The sequence below is a fragment of the Chiloscyllium plagiosum genome, chromosome 33, assembly GCF_004010195.1.
Source record: "Chiloscyllium plagiosum isolate BGI_BamShark_2017 chromosome 33, ASM401019v2, whole genome shotgun sequence".
Taxonomy (NCBI): domain Eukaryota; kingdom Metazoa; phylum Chordata; class Chondrichthyes; order Orectolobiformes; family Hemiscylliidae; genus Chiloscyllium; species Chiloscyllium plagiosum.
Genome location: NC_057742.1, coordinates 20,617,139 through 20,637,819, shown reverse-complemented (window position 1 = coordinate 20,637,819; position 20,681 = coordinate 20,617,139).

Below are 20,681 nucleotides of genomic sequence, written 5' to 3'. Positions count from 1 at the left end.
GATCAGAGTCAAGATTAGAGTGGTGCTAGAAAAGCACAGCAGGTCAGGCAGCATCCGAGGAGCAAGAATGTTGATGTTTCAGCCAAAAGCCCTTCATCAGGAATGAGGCTGGGAGCTTCCGGGGTGGAGAGTTGAATGGGAGGGGGTAGGGCTGGGGAGAAGGTCCTAAGAGTGCAATATGTGGATGGAAGTGGGGATGAAGGTGATAGGTCAGAGGGGTAGGTGGAGTGGATAGGTGGGAAGGAAGATTGGCAGGTAGGACAGGTCATGAGGATGGTGCTGAGCTGGCAGTTTGGAAACTGGGGTAAGGTGGGAGGAGGGGAAATGAGGAAACTGGGGAGGTCCACATTGATGCCATGGGATTGAAAGGTCCCGAAGCGGAAGATGAGGCATTCTTCCTCCAGGCAGTGGGTGGTGAGGGAGTGGCGGTGGAGGAGGCCCAGGACCTGCATGCTCTCGGCAGAGTGGGAGGGGGAGTTGAAATGTTCGGCTACGGGGCAGTGGGGTTGATTTGTGCAGGTATCTCAAAGATGTTCCCTAAAGCGCTCTGCGAGAAAGTGTCCGGTCTCCCCAGTGTAAAGGAGACCGCATTGGGAACAACGGATACAATAAATGACACGTGTGGATGTACAGGTGAAATTTTGATGGCCTCCTTTGGGGCCTTGGATGGAGGTGAAGGGGGAGGTGTGGCCGCAGGTTTTGCAGTTACTGTGGTGGCAGTGGAAGGTGCCGGGGGGGACGGTGGGTTGTTGGGGGGCATGAACCTGACCAGGTAGTCACAGAGGGAACGGAATTTGTGGAATCGGATCGGGGTGGGGAGAGAAACATATCCTTGGTGGTGGGGTCTTTTTGTAGGTGGCGGAAATGTCAGTGGATGATGCGGTTTATGGAAGGTTAGTGGGGTGGAAGGTGTGGACCAAGGAGTTTTCTGTCCTTGTTGCAGTTGGAGGGATGGGGCTTGAGGGCGGAAGTGAGGGACATGGATGAGATGCATTGGAGGGTATTTTCAACCACGTGGGAAGGCAAATTATGGTCTTTGAAGAAAGAGGCCATCTGGTGTTTCTGTGGTGGAAGTGGAACTCCTGAGAGCAGATATGGAGGAGGCAGAGGAATTGGGAATACAGGATAGCATTTTTGTAGGAGGAGGGTGGGAAGAGGTGCAATCCAGGTCCTGAAGAAGGGCTTATGCCCAAAACGTCGATTCTCCTGTTCCTTGGATGCTACCTGAATTGCTGCGCTTTTCCAGCAACACATTTTCAGCTGTGGGAGTCAGTGTTACGTCGGACGTCATTAATGGAGATGGAGAGTTTGAGGAAGGGGAGTGAGGTGTCAGAGATGGTCCAGGTGAATTTAAGATTGGGGTGGAATGCGTTGATGAAGTTATGAACTGCTCAACCTCCTCGCGGGAGCACAAGATGGCACCGATGCAGTCATCAATGTAGTGAAGAAGAGGTGGGGAGTGGTGCCGGTGTAATTACGGAAGATGGACTGTTCTACGTAGCCAACAAAGAGACAGGCATAGATGGGGCCCATGCGGGTGCCCATGGCCACCCCTTTTCATCTGGAGAAAGTGGGAGGTTTTGAAGGAGAAATATGAGACTGTTCTTTCTTTTCTGCTTCATAGCGTTATGCAAAAGGTAGAACATAAGCGAGACAAGAGTAAACCAGAGCAACAAATGAGCATTCAACAAATTATGTCTACACCTTCCAGTGTTTTCCATTCTAAGCCACCTATTATTCCCTTACCTCCACACAGAAGGACAAATAACACCAGTTCACACATTACCTTGCTACTCTTGTTGGTATTCTGGATTAGTAGTGCTGGAAGAGCACAGCAGTTCAGGCAGCATCCGAGGAGCAGTAAAATCTACATTTCAGGCAAAAGCCCTTCAACAGGAATAAAGGCAGAGAGCCTGAAGCGTGGAGAGCTCCTCTAGCTTATCTCTCCACGTTTCGGGCTCTCTGCCTTTATTCCTGATGAAGGGTTTTTGCCCGAAATGTCGATTTTACTGCTCCTTGGATGCTGCCTGAACTGCTGTGCTCTTCCAGCACCACTAATCCAGAATCTGGTTTCCAGCATCTGCAGTCATTGTTTTTACTCTTGTTGGTATCTGAGGAAGAAGATCAAGCATATATATTAGATATTTACATATCTCAAGTTAAATGATCCTGACTGCCAATCTCTTTACCTGCTTTCATTTGGGTTCAAATAAGTAGGTCGTAATTGATGCTGGAGGGCACTGCATTCTGTTTAAGCCATTAAACATGGGTATTGGCTGACGGCCAATGAATGAAATGTTACATATTAGCCAAACAGCAGAATTGCTTCAGGAGATGCAATTGGGCAAAAAATCAAAGGGATAGGTTTCCAAGGTTCAGCTTTTATCTGGCAAATTTAAAATTCCAAACAGAGAAGCACATCATGTCCACATAGAATCAAATATTACTGTATTTATAGATCAGCTAGCAGGATCCTGAATTTAGGCTCAATGTCTAAATAGCTTCAATAAATTTTTAACCTCTATAAATACCATCAACTTAGAATTGATCTATTTTCTCAGAGTCAGGAGCATATCATGTACCTTTCAAAATGGCTAGTGAATCCCCAATGCAGAAGGTCTATCCTTCCTCTCTGACAGAACCCATATTTGCCAACAGAGATCTCTGTGTGTGTGTGTGTGTGTGTGTGTTGTAGGGGGTGGGGAGGCACGAGTGAAATCCAAAATCATTGGCTTAATTAATCTTAGACTGAGTTCAAACTGACCTTATGTGGCTGTTCCGAGGCCCACAGCCCACAGCATGGCTAAGTATTTTTAAAGTCCTCAACACTTTAAATTTGAAAATAAAGGCTTAGATTTCCAGTGTGAGTTTAAAATAAAAATCTGCTGGATTGTTTTTGTTAATAGGCCTTCTGATACTGATAAGAAAATAAATTATTATCAATGTGTGTCATTTCAAATGGATTTTCTTGTTGATATTTTGCAAGATCTATTATTGTTCCATTATGAATGCTTGGCTGAGTTTCAAACATGTGAATTATCTCAATGAGGTGCAATGAGTTCATAGAATGATTGAAAATTTAAAGGAACTATTTATCTTCCAAGTGGTATATTAATAGATTTTGATTTGTCTTTCCAACAGATTGAGCACTTGAGACTTCAAAGTTTTGAAAAGGTTTAATAATGGAGAAATGTTTCACACACAACAGCTGAAAGCTTCTAAAACAATTGGAACAAAACCCAGAGATTCAGGCAGGCCATTTGATAAGCCCACCTTGGCCTCTGTCCTCCTCTATTGTCACCTAAGTTCTGCTTCAGGCATTTGTTGGCCCAATTCAGTTGGCCCACATCTCTCACCAAAGAGTAAATTAAGTGTAATGGAGCCCTTTAAAGGAAGGTTACTCACCTCAGTCGTGAAAATCTAACTTTTGCCTTGACCCGTTGGTTAGATAATGGAACATTCATCAACCTTTAACCTTGTTCAATGTCATCAACTTTACCACTCATGAGACAGACTTGGAGTAATTATAGAATCAGTCTTGTAAATTACTGTGCAATAATTATTAGCTAAATGTCCACTTCTGGATTATTCTATTTCTAAATCTTACATGACTATGTAGTTCCTTAACAAGTAAATACATGTAAAGCAATACCATATCAAAGGAAATCATTATCCATCTTTCCTCAGACTATGTGTTTTGCATATAGTTTACAAATTCTTTTAAAATTCACTACCTCATTAAAACTGTTATTATGTACAGTGATATATTTACATTGTTCAATTTCTTGAATTTTCAGCCAGTGATGAGGATTAGACTTAATACGATCCACATTTAAAAAGGTAAACTATCTGACAGCATAGCTTCTCAAATTTAACCGAGAGCTAAAACCATAAGATTTGCCTTGAAAACCAACACAAGAGGCACATCCATGTTGGCATTGGCAAAGTCTTCACAGTGTAGTAACCATGGAGATGTGTCGCTTGTTTTATGAGAACTTGTTGATATTTGTACCAAATCCCTAAATGTTTCTCCAGGAAAGAAAATGGCAGGGAGAAACATAGCTTTTATCCTAGTTACCAACAATATTCACCTCAAGACAACACACAAAACATGTTGACAGTCCTAGCTGGACAGAAGTGGTAGATATGTCATTCCTCTGTGCTCGAAGAGTGTGTTGCTGGGAAAGCACAGCAGGTGAGGCAGCATCCTAGGAGCAGGAGAGTCGACGTTTTGGGCATAGGCCCTTCATCAGCAATGTGAAGGTGATGGGTTCAGCACACCATTGTGCACACACAAGGGCTTACGTAGCTCACAAAGGCAAATAACTAAAAAGCATATTTGAGGAGCCCTTGATTTAACCAGCACCTTCTGGGGCAAGGATGCATTCTAATCATCAAAAACCTTTGAACCTATGTTTTCAGTGACTAGAATTCAAATTTGCTGATCATTCCTACCAGGATCTAATGAAATGAAATACATCATTATCACCATGAGTATGTGCAACCTGCTGGATGTATACAAAATCTCAAATGATGCATGGAATGTCCAAAGTATTTTTTGAACTTTGGGTCTAGTGTTGATTGGAATGCAATGAGGAAACGGGAGCAGCAGTGAAATGTTTCCATCAATAAGCATAGATGTCTACACTGTGACATTTCCACACAAAGTTGTTTTATTTTCGTTGAAAGAGTGATACAAGGTGATGTCATTTTTCTTAACTAAATAAGCAGTGTTTCAGTACTTCCCTCAGAGGTTGAACAGATTAATCAATTGGGGTTTACTGAATTTTCTCTTTGCCCATAGACCTTTGTATTCATTCATTTGATATATAATTCACTCAGAGGAAAATGATTTATATTTGAGGGAATTGGTTTGCACATCATATTTAAAATTATCAGAAGTCATTTGAAGTGGTCATACTTGGCACAAAATCGCACAAATCTAAAACTATTATTTAAACTTGAGAAAGAGAGAGCTTTTTTTCTAAAATTTTGCCATGGAATTGATGCCAAGTTCAAATCCTGGATGTCCTCATCAGTAACAGACCAAATTAATTAACTGCTCTGCTCCTCTGAGTTCTCAACTTCAGATTGAGTCATCCATTCCCACCAAGGTGGGAGGGAATGAAAAGGGGTTTGATTACATCTGTCTTGCCCCAAAGTGCACCGAGTCACAAAACGCAATCGGAAAAAGTGTAGGCGTCCGCAAGACAGTTACCAAGCCTCCCAAGATACAGCAGATGTGGAAAATTGAAGAATGGACATTGTGGGGGCTGTCAAATACTTGGAAAGAATGGACAAACTTACAAAAGAATTTTGCATAAAATGATACAGATGTTTAAAACATTTTAATCACCTTTCGTCTTCTGCAGTAACATCTTAAATTAGGCTGTGGTACTAACACATACCCTGCAGTTTGCAGATTTCCGGAGTTGGTCAATGTATCTGTTTACAGAGAAAAGAAAGTTTAGTTCCAAACACAAGGGCAATTATTTACAGAATCAATTTCCTGTCTTTGAAAAAAAAATTAGCTGCAGGATTTGTGCTCCTTTTACCAGTGGGTGACATAAGTCCTCCCATTGGGTCACAATTTGCAGATGTGGACTATATTTAAACCAACAGAATTAAAGTAAAATGCATCATCAACAGCCTAATACCAATTGCAGCAACAGTGAAAAGCTAGAAATGTCCAGAATTCCTATAAAGCATCTAGAGACAGAAAAAAAGAATTCTGGTTGGGGTTTCAAAAGCACAAATATTACTGGAATACCTATTACCTTAAAATATAAGTAGTGTTTGGTGCAACTTGCTAAATATGTCAGCATGGGTTCCATATTCCAAGTTCACAAAAAGAATTCTCCCCCTCAACAAATTGAGGCCCTCTTACAGCGTAATTTATAACCTTAGCTGCACAAAGTTAGAGAATCTATGAACTGCTATTAAATTTAAAATGGAACAACAGACACTCAGCCAAGAACATTCCTAAGCTCTGACTCAATTACATGCACAGCCCTCTTGTAAAGTTGCTCAAGATAATGCAAAGAAAAAGAATAATCAATGGTCTTAAGAAATTGTAATGCTATTTATTAGAACTGAACAACTTTTCTCTTCAATTGTAGCAGATATGATTTTCTTTCTTTGACATTTTCTTCATTTACAGACTGTTCCTGGCCTTTTGCAAAACTTCGTAATAACTGTTCCAGATTGGAGGGCGAGACAATATAAGCAAACTGCAAACCTCCTCACTGCTTCCACTGTGCATGTTATTCCATGGAATCAGTAACCGGAAATCTGCTTTACAGGGACAGAGCAGAATTGCAGTTCATTTTCTCTTTCAATCGGTGGGCATTCAGAATAAGAAATTACATACCTTATTTGGTTAAATTACTATCCAACAATTAGTCTACTCCCCTATCTAATATACTAAAAATATTATTTATAAATCAAGGTATATAAATTACATGAATTGAAACATTGCATATGTAGCATTGATCTGTGATTGTCCTGTGTGATGTGAAAAAAGATGGTTTTAAATTTAAGAAAAACAACCTTGATGAAAATACCTGAAATGTGTCATGATTTTTTGCCAAGCATATGAAATTGCCTCAGGCAGTTCTTTTAACAAATCAATGAAGACAACTCAAATTTAATAAATCATGGGTTATTCTGGACTTGCATCTTATGGTTAGAATGTTAGTCACAATTAGTCTTACTTCCATCATACATTTGTAAAGAACTAAGTTATGATTTTCAAGTTAAATTTTATCAGTTTTGGAAGAGGGAACAGTTCAAATCCATGCGTAGGAATGATGGGCAACAAAACTAATGACTAAAGAAAGCATCATTTGTCTAGGCTGTTTGTATGTTTTTGAACAAATTTCCTTGTACTAATAAAGAAACTAGTAGGCCTCTTACAAACACCTTAGAATTCCAGTACCCCATCACCAGTGCAGCGTAAAGATGAATGTTTCCAGCTAATGTATGACTCTTCCATTTCCTGACCAAATTGGAAATAACTAAATGCTAGGCTATATTCTCAGATGAAACATCAATATCTTTCCAGGTTATGAACTGCTGTTATACCTCACGGTCAATATGTTAGTACAACTTTAAGAGGCATGTTCATGATATCATGACTGAATCATATCATGTAACCTGATGGTATAAATGATGCGGAGGTGCTGGTGTTGAATTGGAGTGGACAAAGTCAGAAGTCACGTGACACCAGGTTATAGTCCAACAGGTTTACTTCAAATCACAAGCTTTCGGAGCGTTGCTTCTTTGTCAGACTTCACCTGATGAAGGAGCAGTGCTCCAAAAGAATACGATTTCAAATAAACCTGATGTACTATAACTTGGTGTTGTGTGACTTCTGACTTTGATTGTATCCAGATCTCACATTCCATCTTATCTCAGATCACTTGAAGTATGGCAAACTAATGGAAACATGTTCCTCTGTTGTAACTAAAAGCCTAACGTTAGCTTAGACACATATGTGTCTGATCAATGTCATGCTTCTTGATTACAGTTCGCCATTATATCTGTTTGTTGGATTATTTAATATCAAGATATCTACTTCTAGATTTCTTAAATTATGAGAGATATAATAAGATTTACCACTTCAGTGAAAACATCCTGTTGGAGATATTCAGTAGCCATAAACCCATTGAAGATGGAGAAAGTCTTTCATTGGACAGTTACATTATGCATCATCTCCCACAATTTGTCCATACACTTTATTAATCTTTATCCTTTTGTGATTGCTTTCTCCAAATTACATAACATCTTGACTTGATGTCATCTGCAGATATAAATACACTGTTCTGGAGTCCTTTGTTCAACTCATTAAGGTAGAAAGCTGAAACACCAGGACTAACCTTGAAAGAAAATTGGATTTCCAACCCTGCTAATTCCATTTCTCCCTGCTGTTTGGGGCTGGGCCTTTACTCTGAATGTTAGACATTAAACAAACCACTCTTCCGTCAGCTAAAACAAGTCTAAAGCTGACTGCTTACCCTACATATGCCAAAGGAGTATGCAATGTTTTACAATTAAGGCCCTGATTACTGAACAGTTTCTGAAAGATTGCAAAGAGTGTTTTCACAGGGCTTGATTTTCCTCTTGATGAACATCATCTCAAAGTAGACGAGAATGTGAGACCAAGTCAGAATATGCTGAGCAGAGTTCTAGCTGCCCTCAACTCAAACCTGAATGGATAGAAGATAGAATACTTGAAAAGACCATAAGTATGTAAGAAATGGGAACAGGAGTGTGCAGTTCAGTTCCAGGAGCCTGATCTGCCATTCAATGGGATTGTGACTAATCCAACAGTCTTCACTTCCTGCCCTTTCCCACAACCCTTGATTGCTCTACTGATCAAAAATCTATCTGTCGCCGCCTTAAATATACACAAGGACTCTGCCCCCACAGCTTTCTGTGGCAATGTGTTTCAAACTTTCAAACTTCTAAGGAAAGAAATTCCTCCTCATCTCAGTCTTAAATTGGCATCGCTTTATTCTGAGAATATGTTCTCTTGTCCTAGACTCTCCCATGAAGGGAAACATCTTCTCAGTCAAGCCCCTTAAGAATCCTATATGTTTCAATGAGATCACTTTTCATTCTTTAAACCAAGGGACTAGAGTCCCAACCAGTTTAGCCTTTGCTCATAAGACAATCCTTCCACATGAATTATATTTTTAGTGAACATTCTTTGAACTGCCTCCAATGAAACAGGATTGTTTCTTAAATTAAGGGACCAAAACTGCTGACAGTATTCCAGATGTGGTCTCACCAGCACCTTGTATAGTTGCAGTAAGACTTCCCTATTCTTATACTCCAAACCCCTTGAATAAGGTGAAAGTGAATACTGCAGATGCTGGAGATTAGAGTCAAGAGTGTGGTGCTAGAAATGCACAACAGGTCAGGCAGCATCCGAGGAAAATCGACGTTTCGGGCAAAAGCCCTTTGTCAGCATTCCTGATGAAGGGCTTTTGCAGCACCACACTCTTGACCTTTGAAATAACACATTGTTATCTTCTAACATTTAAATAACACATTGTTCTTTGGTCCTTTGGTTCTCCCTTCCAAAATGAACAAATGCACATTTTCCCTACATTATAATGTATTTGCCAACATTTTGCACACTGAATTAACTGATCAATATAACTGCCTGTAGCCCTCTCACAACCTGCTTTTCCATTTATTTTTGTGTCATCTATAAATACAGCTACAATACATTCACTTTCTTCCTCTAAGTCATCAATATATATTGTAATCAGTTGCAGCCTCAGCACTGGTCCCACTGGTCATGGGTCACCAACCTGGAAAAGTTCCCCTTATCCCCACTCACTGTTCCATACCCATGAGCCAATTCTCTATCCATATCAATATACTATCTCCAACACTGTAGGAGGTACCTTACAGCTTAACCTTTTGTGAGGTACCTTTTCAAGCGCCTTCTGCAAGTCCAAATACACCACATCCATTGGCTCCCCTGTATCCATTCTGGTTGAGATTTCCTTGAAAATCTCTAATAAACTAGTCAGGCACAATTTCCCTTTTGTGAAACCATGCTGACTCTGCTTGATTAGACTATGATTTTCTAAATGTTCTGCTACTATTTCCTTAATAATTGATTTCAATACTTTTCCAACAGCCTATCATTACCCACCTATGTCTTCCTCCCTTTTTGGAGTGTCACATTGGCAGTTTTTCAATCCTTGGGTATTTCACCACAATCCAAGAACTTTTTTGGAAAATTACAACTAATGTATCCAATAATTCGGTAGCTACCACTTTCAGGATCTTAGGATGCAAGCCATCTAGACCAGGGGACTTATCTGCCATTAGCCCCACTAGTTAGTCTAATACTACTCCTCTGTTTCTTTAGCATTAATGGGATGTTCAAAGCATCTTCCACTGCAAAGACTGATGCAAAATATCTATTTAATTCTTCTGTCATTACCTGGTTTGCATCAACCGTCTCCTCAGAATCATTTCCTATAGGCCTATCTTCATTTTGATCTGTCTCTTCCTTTTTATATGTTTAAAGAAGCACTTATTTGCAAAGATGGAAGTAATCAATAAAGTGACATCTCTAAAAACTAGACCAGTAGCATAATACCACTGAAAGAAATAGAAAACTCAGAGTATGTATAGATCCAAAGGATCTCAATAAAACTTGAATCTACCTCAGTTCCCCATATCTAACAGTGAAGAGATTTTGACACAACTTTCCAAAGCAAAAGTCTTTACTTGCACTTGTGCAAAGAGTAGCTCCTCGCAAGGGCAATAAATGAAAACACCAGTTTGCTGATTATATTCTGGGCAATATTTGTGAGATATTGATAGTTGCGCATGACATTTAGTACAAGAGTTCCATCAGCCCTCAAGTCCAACCTGAATGGATAGAAGATAGAATATTTGAAAAGACCATAAGAACGTAAGAAATAGGAACAAGAGTGCACTGTTCCAAAAAAAAGTATCAATGCAGACAGCACAAGATAATCAGTAACAGTGCAGGAGTGGAAATCATTGTGAATGGTCTGTTAGTCTAGGGATGTGGAGATGATGAATGAAGTCATTACAGGCCAAAATCAGGATCTTGTGCAACTGCTACAGGGAGGTAAGCCTGAAGGTGAAAAAGCAAAAGACCTGAAGTCTGGTACATTGCTCATGTACTGACAGCAAAAGAATTTCACTCAGATCCTGACAAGGTGAAAGCTATAGCAGTGATACAGAGATCAAAAGTAGTGACAGCAGTACAACAATTATTTGGAATCATGAAGTATTTAGCAAAATTATTGCCTAATCTATCATTAAAATGTGAACCTCTGTGCAAGCTCACAACTCAGGACATGCAGTGATATTGGAGCACAATGTAAGAAGCTTTGTTCACTGGAAGCAAACAATTAGTGATGACAATGCTACAACATCAATGAGGAATTCACCTTGCAGTGTGATGCCAATGAGTCAAGACCTGGAAAACTCCTATTCAGCAAGGATAACTAGTTGTATTTGTTCTCAGAGCATTAAAACAAACTGAATGACACACGCTCACGTTCAGAAAGAACATTTGTTTATTACTGTTGTTTGTCGGTATTTTAATCAATACTTGTTTGGGAGGGGTACTGTGATGATGGAGTATGACCATAAGCCACTCCAAAGAATCTTCCTCAAATTACTTCTATCTCTTATAAAGCATTTGTGAAGAATGTTATTAATTTGCAAATATATCATCTGGATGTGAGATACGAGCAAAAGAAAATGTACATTGCTGATATGCTGATGAGAGCAGCACTCCCTATACGAAAGGTTGAAGATTCTACATTGAGTGTGAAACCTTAAAGATTCAACAAAAATCAAAAACTCAGCAAGCTCTGGAACTGTAACCCAGCAGAGACTTGAATCTGAAAGACAGGCATCTTGCTTAAATCAAGCAAACTGTGGACCTGAGTGTGCTAAAGGTACAAAAGATTCCCTGAAAACATTAAAAACACACCAGTCACATAAATAAATAGTCCATCTGAAGACTAATGTTACACTTATTGAAACCAGAAATCGGGATAGTTTTGATTGATAAAATCAGGGTGCAACAAGAGAAATCCAATTGTAACTTTGGTAAATTGTCAAACAATTACCAGAGCTAAGTATCAGTGAGCCATTCAGAGTATAACCTTTCAATGGTCTCAATAAAAATCAACCCATGAGGCAATATCAGACCTGCATAGAGCAACTGTCACCTTGATTGTACACGGTTAATGGAAACGGTCAGATATATCATCCCGACTGCAGTCACATATGCACAAGTAAAGAAGCTGTTCTTTCACTTCAAGCAGCTGATCAGAAAAATGTGAGTTTTCTAACTTCACACGATGACCATCAGTATTAGAGGTTACTATTCTTCAACAATGGAAATGGATTAGTAATAACTGTTACCATGGCAACAACACTTCCGACAAGAATGACCCATTCTGGAATAGCAACATTGCCTCAGAAACAAACAGATACAAGAGAACTAGCCAATGAGAACATTCAATCATATCTTTAGTAGACCTGCACTATGTAAAGGTCTATGTATGCAATGCATGTACAAAGACTGAAAGATCTGGGGCTGATATGAGTTGGCATGCAGTTTTTGTTAACAAATGAACATTCCCTTCATTGACAATAGATATTTGTCAACTTGCAAGCAATTGGTAGTGCATGCAATGTTATTTAATGAAAAGGGAAATACATTGTAAGATGCAATTGTGCACAATGTATCAGAGAGCTTACCATAGCCGTTTGACACTACCTTTGTTGTAAGAGCATTTACTTTATTTTGTGATGGTCATTAGATACATTATATGAAACAATTTGTACAAAAAATTGACTGTTATCCTGTTTAATGCTCTACGTTCTGTCTTAGCTGAAATGCAGAGACTGTCCATCAATTCAGTCTACCAGCAAATGCACAAACAGTTTTCAGATTCAAAATAAATTGCAAAGATAAAGCAATACATCAGCTTCTTACAATTTGGAGATTGGTAAGTACAGGTCACAGATGCTTTCTCCCAGCTTGACTGTTATCTGTGTGAAGTGTTCTAAATAAGCTTTTGCCTACTTCCCTACCTTGTCTCTATTGCACCGAGTATATTTGTGGCTTATCAATTACACAGATGGCACACCAGCACCTGTACAGAGTTCCATGAGAAGAAAGATTATTGCCACAACTTTGCATGTTCAGGTATCCACACACAAAACAGGCTTCAATGTGGCCACATGCAAATCATTGCAGGTGCATTTTTAAAAGTTCAGACTTTTTTGTGCTAGGTATTCTCATACAAGAATCAGAAATCATCTACTTTTCATTTACTATTACTTTCAGACTGGTAATGTCATATAAACTAACTTCAGTGCCGAATTATAATTCCATTGCATGGGTTCAACGTATGTCTTAAACTTGCAGTGTACAAAGTTAAAAAATCACACAACTCCAGGTTATAGTCCAACAGCTTTATTTGGAAGCACTAGCTTTCGGAGCGCTGCTACTTCATCAGGCGATTGTGGAGTATAAAATTGTAAATTCTGTGTCTTATAAACTTATACTGCACAACCATCTGATGAAAGAACAGCACTCCAAAAACTAGTGCTTTCAAATAAACCTGTTGGACTATAACCTGGTGTTGTGTGATTTTTAACTCTGTACACCCCAGTCCAACACAGTCACCTCCAAATCAGTATACAAACTTCTTGAAAAGACTCATGAGGAAAAGAACATTTGGGAGTACTCACGCAAATTCCCTGTTTCAGTTCTGACTGATGTTCCACATTAGGACTGTGAACATGGGTATGTAGGAATTATGAGTAGATGCAGGCCATTTAGGCCCTCCAGTCTGCCTCTCTACTCTATAAGATCATTGTTTATCTGTCCCACACCTCAATTTCTCTTTTAGGCCAACTCCTTTTACCTTCAATTCCTCAAATTTCAAACGCCTATCTTGTCATCTTCAAATACTTTCAGCAATCTAGCCAGGTTTCCTTCATTTATTCATTCATTTCCCTCATGAATCATCATGCTAAAATTTATGAACTGGGCCCATCATCTGTAAATGTAACATGGGATTTTCCTTTTCTTTTTGCAGCCTTATTTTCCCCGACAATATATAAACTAAGCAATAAACAAAAGGCTGACTAACATGTTTTGTGCATGATTCAGAAATTACATCAAATTTCCACATCGAGCTGAAAGTGAAAGTAATTTGTTATGAAATGCTCGGTTTGTTTAATGAGATGTAAAAGAAGGCAAAATATGCATTCGTGCAGCATCTGCCACCATCCAGAACAGCAAAAAACAATTGGTTGAAATGCAAAGTTGTAATTGTTCCAACGAAAGTTGTGTAAAAGTTACATGCCATTCATTTCCCAGTCAAAATGTCGGAATGCTGCTTAATATATAAAGATATTTCAGTTTTGCATGAAGAAAACTTTTCAAATCCATTTCCTAACTGTGTCCAAACTTGGGAACAGATCTGAAATTTTACTCGAGAGTGTGGTGCTGGAAAAGCACAGCAGGCCAAGCAGCATCCGAGGAGCAGAAAAATCGATGTTTTGGGCATAAGCTCTTGATCAGGATTCCTGAGGAAGGGCTTATGCCTGAAACATTGATTCTCCTGCTCCTCGGATGTTGCCTGACCTGCTGTGCTTTTCCAGCACCACACTCTTGACTCTGATCTCTAGCGTCTGCAGTCCTCACGTTTGCCCTATGAAATTATACTGCTTAATTTGTGAGGCACAGTTATTTGTAGTTATGTACACCTTTTCAAAATTTACTAAATTTTGCTATTTTATAAAAGTTATATTGGCTGTTACTCTTATTCCCACACATGAAAAGATGAGAAAAAAAATAATTTTCATGTTGTATGAATACACTTAGCTATTTTGTCACATCAACTGCACTGACATAAAATATACTTCTCCATTGTGAAGACAGTTTTCAAACACGATCTAGATCTGTAAATAGTCATTTCCACGATGTAACATATACACATTTTAGGACTTAGGACTATTTATCTCTTCAAACCTGCTTCACCATTAAATACAATCATGGCTGATATGGTCTCAGCTCCACTTTCCTATCTGCGCCCTGTAACCCCTTTGCCTTTTTGAAAAGTAGAAGTCAGGAGCAGGAGTAATAAATATAATGTTAAAGATTTGACAGTAACTGATAAAACTAGCTAAATAGGTTGATCATGTTATATTCAATCCGTACTGTACAACATCTCAGATGAATATCATAGACTTAAGCTTTGAAATTGGCTGACTACTCATAGGCTTAACAGAGATCTGAGGCACATGCGTGAGGTCTGAAACTGATTCCACGTCCACATCTTCTAGATTTTCTGGAACTTTTCCAATTTAAATAATTTAGGTTTTGAATACCACACACTGGAAGGTTCAAGTAACTGCAATCTTAGATTTTTTTTCTGTCACCCTTGGCAAAAATATCTGAAGTTATTTCCAGTTCCAAAATAGAACTTAGCTCTGAATCCAGACTTCATCCAATTTTGCCCAGATCGTTTTCTGTGCTAGACAATCACCAGTAAGTTTGCATTATCAGTACTGACTCTGAATTTAAACAATTATTAATCTGAATAGGTACACAATTATTTGCATTATTTTGCAAATTTGAATACAACTTCTTTACATGCAAGTACTTTCGTTTCTGTATGTTTCAGTAAGTTACACTTTCAAAATGTAAGAAGAATTCTTCAGTATGGTTGGATCCACAGATAATATGAGTGGTTAGAAAGTCAGGTTTTATGATTGTTGGCTACAGGTAGTTCTGCTATTACGCGGTAGTTGCGTTGCTGTGCGATCCCGCACTATACAAAATCACCCAATACAGATACACTTAGAATGTTGGCGATGTTATCGCATTATAGCCAACACACATTTTAAAAGTTTGCATTTTGGAAAAGTGTTCCCTATTCACCCAATCGCATTACAGCCAATTCTTGTTAATGAAAGACACATTCATAAGTTTATATAGGAGCAGAATTAGGCCAGTCGGTCCATCAGTCTGCTCTGCCATTCGATCATGGCTGATATGCTCCTCACCCCCATTTTCCTGCCTTCTCTCCATATCCTTTCAACCCATTTCCAATTAAAGATCTGACTAACTCCTTCTTAAATACATTATAGCAGGACTACATATTCATAGAACTAAATCTTCCCCAGAGATACAAATAAGCAGAGCCAGTGACAGAAGACTTAAAAGCATTTTATTCACACACAGAATGAAAGGATCCTCAAATTTGGCAAAACTTGTAAATGGAAAGATGAACCTTGTTCTATGTGAGCTTTCATTTGGAAATTAAAATGAATTTCAGTAAAATCCACATTTTTATGAAAAAAATGAAAATTGCACCCTGTACCTGAAGGGTTACTGAATTAACTACCAAAGTGCTTTATGCTCATATCTGTCTATTAAAACATTAATTTTAGTCAAGCAAACTAACAATATATTTTTGAAATATTAATTCTATAATATGTAATGTTTGTGATTACTACCCAACCTCATGAGAATTTATGACTGTATTAGACATCATTACAAAATGGCAAAAATATAATATTAATAAGCTTGAAACTATTTTGCCATATTAACCATTAAAAGCATGGCACTATTTTACTTCTCTCCTGTATTGTGTTTCATTTGTCAACTGACCTTATGCAGAAATCCATTCCAAATAAATTGGGATATCCTGTATAACTACCTTTTCTGAATAAATATGCAAAGCAAAATTAGCCATAGACTGCATTTTATTTGAGGGTGTTTAATATATTATTGTTAATAGTACAGAGGGGAACACACTTGAGTGTGTAATCAACTTAGCTGTGTAATCCTGAATGAAATGAAGCGCAGAAAATAAGCTGAAATTTAGTTGACACTGTACTCAAAAAAATGCATATTGGCTGGATTTAGTGAGGACTGTCATGGTGGAAATGATGGTGTTGGGCCCAATTAATTGTAGAGAGGCAATTAACCTTGAAAGGTGGTAATAAGCCACTCTGTACTGTACTGTGATATCGGTTTACCTTAAATCTCTGCCATACAGGAGATCTTTTCCAAATTTTTGACTATGTCAGCAAAAGAACGGCAATATAATTCCACTCCAATATGGTTTAAGACTTGGCTGGGGGAGCTTTTAGGTACTGTCCTTCCCATACATTCCTTCTCAGTGGTAGGAGTTACAAGATTAGAAGGTGTCATTGAAAGATGCTTGGCAAGTTGCTGCATTGCATCTTGTAGAGGTACACACTGCTGTCACTATGTGCCAGTGGTGGAGGGAATGAATAGTTAAGGTATTGGATCTGGTGCAGTCAAGAGAGCTTGTTTCCCTTGTATGGTGTCGAGCTTCTTGAGTGCTGTTGGAGTTGCATTCATCAAAGGTGCTTCTGTATCAGAAACTTGGGGAGAGCTGATGTAAGCTCAGACTGCTGTTATCATAGCTGCTTAAAGGGGATGCCAGCAAGCAACCCTAGAGTAGTCAATTCTTCAATAAATAACTTGGATTGCTGAGTTAATACCCCAGGCTAGTGTCAGTGGCTCCAGGCGCATGAAGCTGTTACTATCACTCAGGTTGTGACCATTTTGTCAACATTGCCATTCCTCTCTTCATCTGCTCCTCTCACTTCCACGAACCTGTCCTGCTCTGTCACCTCTGTTCATTCACTCTGTTGTGGGAGATGCAAATGACATCACCCAATTCTGAAAGTAAATGATTTGAACAGAAAGTTCAAAGTCAGACCAACGCTGTTCAGAATGTGTCATATTATTACCCAATCTCTGGAAACCAACAAACATTTTTACAATCACAGCAAAGGCCAATAGAAAGCAATCTAAAATCTGATCAAACTAAAAGTACTTAATATTTTAAAATATTGTCAATTGGTGAGTGATGGTCAGTCCTGTGCGTCTGTCTATAAAAAGCTGAGGCAGAGGCCATTACCATGATCAGGAAGCTGGGAAACTCAATTAGTATGATAAAGTTGTACAGCATGGAAACAGACCCTTCGCTTCAACTCATCCATGCTGACCAGAAATCTTAAATTGACCTAGTCCCATTTGTCAGCACTTATCCCATATCCCACTAAACCTTTCTTATTCACATACCATTCCACATGCTGTAATTGTACTACCTCCCTGGCAGCTCTATCCATATACACGCACCACCATATAGATGGAAAAGTTGCTTCTTAGGCTCCGTTTATATCTTTCCCCTTTCACCTTAAACCTACCTCTAGTTTTGGACTCCCCTACCTGGTACAAAAGACCTTGGTTAATCACCCTATCCATGCCCCTTGTGATTTTATAAACCTCTGTAAGGTCACTGCTCAGCTTCTGACTGTAGGGAAAATTGTGAGGATTGTAGGGAGATGACAACTGTGAAACGGAGCAAATCAGTATGTAATGGGGAAAGATAACAGAGCATAAGAAAGAAAGGAGTAATGTGGTCTGAGGATGGGGAGGTCATTGACAGTCAGCACTGTCTGTCCTTTGATGTGGGCAGACAGTGCTCTATTTTATCTGATATGATGATGTGGCAGACCTGGGCTTCAGGGGGTAAAGTATGGAGATGAACATTTAAATAAAGCAATTTGGGGCAGATCAAAGATGATGAGGTTGATGTGAAGACAACCATGAAGGAAATACCCTCATTTACTCCTGACTATGCACCTAACACTATGGGCAATTTAACATGGCCAATCCACCCTAACCTGCACATCTTTGGAATATGGGGAAAGAAAAGAGCACCCAGAGGAAACCCATGCAGACCTGGGGAGAATGTGCAAAGTCCACACAGTCACCTGAGGCTGGGAATTGAACCTAGGTGCCTGGTGCAATGAGGCAGCAGTGCTAACCACCATGCCACCCCAATCTGTGACTGAGGGTGACTTTGTAAAGTGAAACTGTTATTTCCTTTCATCGTTATCCAAGTGGTGTACAATGGAGATGAAAATGTCGTCCACCATATACAGAGTGGGAGGGCTTCGTGTGTCACTCTGTGAGGGAGGGGCTCCATTTTTCTGTGATGTGAAGCACCTTAAAGGGCAATAGTTTGAAATAGACACCTGTGAGCACAAATGCTGTGTGTGAACCTTATGCACTGGCCTAGTGTCTGAAGTCCAAATCCTGGCCCCAATACATTCTTAACCACATCATGCAACATTCCAGATCTAATGGCTGTGATATACAAGCAATGTATTGCCTGGAAAAATTCACCTTAGTTGTCAAAGTAACAATCACTATGTAAGGTTTGATAGTCTCCACCTAGGGCAGGAGTTGCTTACATCAAACTTTGAAACACAGTGGAACATTAAGATTTCTAGCCTCTGTACTTCATTTACTCATTCAGCTGAAGATGAAAAGTGCATGTATGTTTACAAATGTGAGAGTGCATGTACACTGAAATTTCACTTGCACCACCCACATGACCTCTGAAGATCTCATTTGCCTCTTACTTCCTACTACATGTTGATCTTGTCCTGGGCTCTGAAGGTAAGGGAAAGGGTGGGGGAGGGGGGGTGGAGTCTCTCCTATAGTGGAGCCTGTTGGAGTTTTAGCCAGGTGTGTTGTGGCTAGAGGGCCCAGCCATGCTGCGTGTGATCTGTCTGGAGATAAATTCACCTTCCTCGGCTGGAACTCTCACTGGGCTAAAGGTGGCAGACAAGATGGACGTGGAAGAACCAGTCAGCTCTGGAGTGTCATGAGAAGAAGCTTCTGCAGTGCTGTTGGTGGTGATGGGGGTCAGTGTGTGGTTCCTCCTCAGGCTGAGTGCCTATAGACACTGCTCTGTCTCCCTAAAGCAAAGGAGGTTATAATCCTTTGTCCCTCTGTCACCTTGCTGCTGCTGGTAAGCACCAATGGTTAGAGCGACAGAGTGCAGGTACATATACCCAGCTGACTCTGAGAGTGCTAGACCTTACTCTCCAAGGACAGCATCAACCTGTCGATGGAAGCAGCCAGATACTTGCATTCCAAAGGCAGCATACTGCATACAGTGTTGGTAGAGTCCTCCAGTCTGAGAGTCAGTTTACTCAATGCCTCTAACAAACCTGCCCACAGCTGCTGCTGCTGTTTCTGCTCATATATCTGAATGAAAGTGTTAATTACTGACACACGGTGTCCTCTCCTGCCTGGCAAGGAGCAGGTGCCTGGTCTCTGGCATTACCCCAGAAGCTAGCAACCCTTGGCATTTCTTGATTAATCAGCTTTAGAGATGGCAGTGATGTGCTCACCAGCAGACGCTCCCATCTCTAATCCACCCAAAGTAGCCAACTAGGTGTCAATATGTGAGCTGGTGCAGAGTACACGCCCTCACTTACCAGTGCATCCTCTGAGGGTTCCTTGAGGGGTCACTCTCTTGATGGCAGAGTCTGCAGATTCCACTGGTGCCTACAGGAGACAGAGAGAAAGTACCATGAGAAAGGAATGTGTAAAGTTAAGAATACATTCAGAGTGCGCAGTAATGGGAAAGCAACATAGCAATGGACAATGCATCTTACTAGGTTGCTGGGAATTGAAAGTTTTGCCATCGCCATGAGACCGATTGCAGTTCTCACCTACCTAATAGGGATGAGGAGATGAACATTGGACACCCTGTAACCTGTCTTGCCTCTTTCTGCCCTGTTGTGGGCCATTGTCTCTTGGAAGGAGAAAAAAGGGATTGAGTGAGATGAAAGTGCCATTAGTCTTGGTGGAGGTGGGGGAAAGGTGTGAGTCGCCCCAAAAAAGTGAGCAGGTCATGCAAGATCAATGGTGCAGGAGGTGTGTGGGTGAAAGCAAGTGATGGAAAATGCAGCATGCAGCATTGAGCCCTGTGGATTGTGAGGCGGAGTGGGAGATAGGTGCTACAATGAAAAGAGAGTGAATGCGAGATGACAGAGAGAAAATAGTGGCACGTATTCTGGTGCAGCATAGAAAATCATTGACTGTCTTGCAGCATTGCTGACTGTTCTCTGGGAGAAAGTGAGGACTGCAGATGCTGGAGATCAGAGCTGAAAGTGTGTTGCTGGAAAAGTGCAGCAGGTCAGGCAGCATCCAAGGAGCAGGAGAATCGATGTTTCGGGCATGAGCCTTCCTGAAGAAGGGCTCATGCCCAAAACGTCGATTCTCCTGCTCCTTGGATGCTGCCTGA